We start from the raw sequence: 5,123 nt of genomic DNA, 5'->3' as shown, positions 1-5,123 counted from the left end.
TTATTTGCCTTATGAAGCAAAGTCACATCAACAACAACATCACTGTTGCCATTGGAGTTGATTGGAGATACTGAGGAGGTGATGATCTAGCTGTATTGTCTCCGAATATTAATCCAGGGAATCAGGTAATGACCCAGACACCGGATCCGAATCCCACAAAGGCAAATGTTGGGAATTGAATTCAATAAAATATCAGGAATTAAGAATCAAATGAAACAATGAAACCATTGTCGATTGTCCTACCTGGCACCCTCATGCCCTTCAGGAAAGGAAATCTACAATCTTCAGCTGGTCGGGCTTACATGTAATTCCAGACCCACAGCAATGTGGTGAACTCTCAGTTGCAGTTTGAAATAGCCAAGCCAGCCACTCAGTTATATCAGAAATTCAAAGCCTCAAAGAAATTAAACCGCATGGACCTCAGCACTGAATACTTACAGCCCATGGACTGCAGTGGGTCAGGAAGGCAGCTCACCAAAACCATCTCAAGGACAATGAGGAAAGGGAATTAAATGTTGGCCCAGCATCCCATTCATGAATAAAGGAACTTGATCCCACTCAGGGAAGAGAGAAAAACAGACATAAATAACTTTAAACAGGAACTTTGACATATCCCTTACATGGTCATAATTATCAGTAATATGGGAACAGGAGAAACATAAGTAAGGTTTAATTTCACTTTTTATTTCCATCCCAGCTGATCATCAACAATCCCTTTGTTTGCTTCTTTCTCTCTCTCTCTCTCTCTCTCCATCTATTCAACTCAGTCCTTTTCCCCTTCATAACAGATGTCAGTGTCACCAACATCAATCACGCTATTTCCCAACTGTGTTCAGTTCTGATGTATGGTCATTAGAATCGAATTGCCAATTGTATTTTTCTCTCAACCCGATGTGGCAGATGAGCTGCCACACCGGCTCAGTTTGTCTTGCACTTTCTCATTCGTTATTGTTCCTGATCTGTTGCATCATTCTTTGTTTTATTTAACCTTTAATTTTGTTATTACTTGGAATGTCTGCATCGCTGACAGGGGCAGCATTTGTTGACCTAACCAAGTGTCATTTTCTGCGAGGTCATTCTTTCAGGCAGTACAGAACCAAGCACATTGCTGTGGGTCTCACATCAATCTTAAGCCAGACCAGATAATAACACAAGATCTATTTACCAAAGGACATCAGTGAAATAGATAAACATATAGACAAAATTCTGGAAATTTTATGGTTGGTTATTTCCAATTCCTGTCTTTTGTATTTACTTTCTGACATCGTCTGTGGTAGGATGTGGAACAGTGTCTTTCTGTGTAATAACCTGTGCATCAGACTTACATTTCTTCCGACATTACTGCTCTGAGAGAGTGTTCCTGTCATTAAGTTATTTTAGAGACAAGAACAAAGTTGTGATCGGAGACAGAAAACATCCAGTGACACAACTAGGATCCATGGAGACTGGCATCACTCACAGTCACTGAACAAACAGTTCTATTTAACCCCTTTCAGTATGGTTCCTTCAGTTCACAAAAACTACTGGACTGGATTGAATGTTTGCACCGTTGGCTATTGGTCACATCTCCCATCACCCATTGCTCTCGTGAAGTTAGTATTGAGGGAGACTGATGCATTGTTTCTTATCGCAGGCTAGATGATTCTGCTGCATTGACCGTTTGCAATACCGTAACCTGCTGAACCTCCCACCACCACCACCACCCTCAAATACCACAATCTACATGCTGTTACAGTGCAGATCGCTCCTCGACTAGATCAGGCACCAGCCAATATATTTACAGTGGATATATTTGCAGTCCAATGCATAGGAAATGTGAATTTGCCTGGGCATTCCTTTAATTGGTCTCATAAAGCAATTTTGTACATTCAACATTCAATGTGGTTCATCACTTTTTAAAATATAAACTCACAAACACCTTAACACACTTTATTAGGCAGAAGTTTCTTCACATTCTCCTCATGGTAGCATCATACCAGGGTTTAGTCTGGTGAAACCCCTTTGCTGAATAAACCTGTACACAATACATCTAACAGTCTCTCAACAAAACACTATCATTGGGAAAGATACATTGACTCTGGTACTTTAATCATTATGTATGAAGAGCCACATATCATTTACTTCCTGCTGCGTAAAAATTCTGTTTGTGGCTTATGACCAAGCACATCCAGGTCTGTTTCAACAACAGCACTTCCCAACCTCTCACTATTTAATGAACATAAATATGAGTGATGACATTTGGTGTCCATATCCGAAATATTTTAGATCTTGCGAAGAGCTATTGCCCAAACACTGATCCTTCTGATACCCAAAGCCTTCACTCCAGATAATTATACTACTCTCTTCATTCTCTCGATTATCCAACTTTTAATACATTCGGTGTATTCCACCCCTACATACCCATGGACTCTAACATTCTCTACTCACCTGTATTCAACCATGACAAACGTCTACTGAAAATTCAAATACTTCATTTCCACTGGTTCTCAATTGTCGATGTCACAACGGACAACCTCCACAATATCCAGCAGGTTTATCAAAGATCAAGATCATTTCCCCTTCCTGAGTCGAGATTGACTCTACTGAATCATGTCATTATTTTCCAAGTCTCTCGTTGTCACCTTCCTTACAAAAGGTTACAATGTTTTCCTCACCGCTTACATCAAGCTTACCACTGTTTAGTTTGCTGTTTGCTCTCTCCGTCCTGTTTTAAACATTTAGGTTTACAATCGCTGCTTTCCTGTCGGGAGGATCCTTTCCAGAATCTAACCAGCTTTGAAGAATAATCAGTAATTCTTTCACTGGCTCTACTGCCACTCCTCAATACTCTGGGATGTAGCTCATCAGATTCAGCTGCATACCAACCTTAAATTCAATGAGGATTTGAAAGACATACCTTTTATTAATTCTAATTTCCTGCTGTTCCCCATTTTCACCAGTCACTCTGTTCCCTTGTATCTCTGGAAGTTTCTTTCTCTACCTTCCTCAGGGAGATGAACACAATATATTGCTCTCAGTGGACAGATGGGTTCTGTCAGCCAGTGAATATATCGGAGAACTGCACTCCAGTGATGATGGATATGTTACTCCTCAGTGGAACGTTCCAGAATTAATCCAGTTTAATTCATGGTGAGCATCAGAACAGTCCTGTCACAGGTGTGAGGCTACACAGTATACTGAAGGAGGGGACACAGCTCAGTGACCACCTCAATTTTGAAACAAACTGGCTTCATACCTGACACCTGGTCCAGCTTAGACAAATGTCCCGGGAAATCCCAGGAGAGATAATGCACTGTCCTGCACCTCCCTATTTATGGAGCTTCCCTTCTGTGGAGCTCCATCTCCATTTGTTTACCAAGGACCCAGACACGATGTAAATGCAGTGTATAGAGTGGGGTCACCAGACCCAGCAGCTGACAATACAAACCCGAGATAAGCATCCACAGAAACTCCAATGATTTTCCAATGACAGGAACAAATCAATTCCCCACACGGAACGTGCACACGCTCAGTGTTGAAAATCATTTCCAATCCTGAGTTTCTCTTCCTGGATGAGAAAGCCGTTGCATCTCTGTACATTCCCGCAGTAAGAGTTCCTCTCTCCAAAGAAGCAGTTGACAATGTACCATTACCTTTCTCTATATCTCAGCATCTATAAGGGCAGCACCAGCATTGCTAATGGATTTGATCATCACACTCAGAGAAGAGTGGTACAGGGAACCTAACTCACTTTAAACAGGGACAAATCTAAATGGACGCGATATTCAGGAATATGGGAAAACGGGGAAATGTGAGTATAACTTGCCATTCTGTTTTCCTTTCAGTTCATCATCAGCAATCCCTTTGATCACTTTTCATTTCATTTTCTCTCTTTTTCTGGCCATTTCTCCATCCATTCAATTTAAACCTGCCCCCCACCTCTCTCTCCACCCCAACCATCCATGATACCAGGATAATTAATATTATTTCCCAGTTTTCTTTCAGTTGTGAGGCAGGGTCACTGGACTCAAACCGTTTTCTGCATTTCTCCTGACAGAGGCTGCCATACCTTCGAGACTCTCCAACACTTGCAGACGCTGGAGAATTTTATTTTCGATCTCTAGCACTCACCGTTCCTTGTTTTAATTCACCTTTCATGCTGTTGTTTCTTCGAATGCCAGCATCACGGGCAAGGGCAGCATTTGTTGTCCATCACTAATTGTCTGTGACTACACGGCCATTAGTCAAGACAAAATGGAGCCAATAATGTTTTTGTGGGTCTGAAGTCACACAGAGTTCAGACTGGGTAATAATATTAAGCTTCTTTTAATAATATTAAGCAAAGACGATCAGTGAAATAATAAAAATAAATATTCACGGTTTCTGAGTGAAATTGCCCAGTCCGTATTCCCTAGTTCCTGCCAGAGAGAGATTGTGGGTAAATCAGTTTAACTACCAACAATCAAAAGGACTTTGGGGACAAAAGCGAAAGGGAGATTGAGCGACAATTTCCAGTAAGATCACAGGATTCAGAATGCTGAAATGAGGACATTTCGACAGCATCCTGAAACATGAGCCAGTATTCCTAGGAATGATAGGTGAAGGGGATATTGGCGTCAATAAAGATGAGCGAGAGTTTTAGATGAACATTTGTTCTGCAACTTTGTAACTGGGTGTGAGGTCAGCAGAGTTTTCGACTCATTGGGCTGAATCTAACAATAGTTTGTCTCAGTGACATTTTTATTGAGTGTGACAGAGGGATTGTCTGTACGAGACTGAACTAGTTTCATGTTGCTATCTTATCGAACTCACCTCATTAACTACCCACTCAATCTCATAGTGTTCCTATGCCACCCCGATTCTCCAACCCAAACATGGCTGGAGGGACTCACCATCGCACTGATGTCGCTGGCTATTCTATGATCACTGACACTGATGACATCTTTCAAAGGCCAATGGGCACACTGTTGTAATTCCTCATTTTGGAGCCACCCTGCACAGTTGACCCCGAGTATGGCAGGTAAGGGGAACAAACGGTACAGTTTTTCAACAGTGGTAGAGAGATCCTCGTGGATGGGCTAGAACAGGGGGATCCATTCTTTTCCCAGAGGAGGCCTGAGCATGGTCTGAGCTCACCACCCAGC

This window comes from Chiloscyllium plagiosum, chromosome 20, assembly GCF_004010195.1.
Source record: "Chiloscyllium plagiosum isolate BGI_BamShark_2017 chromosome 20, ASM401019v2, whole genome shotgun sequence".
In the NCBI taxonomy this organism is placed as follows: domain Eukaryota; kingdom Metazoa; phylum Chordata; class Chondrichthyes; order Orectolobiformes; family Hemiscylliidae; genus Chiloscyllium; species Chiloscyllium plagiosum.
The sequence above is the reverse complement of the archived record's forward strand: the minus strand, read 5'-3'. Positions refer to the sequence as shown.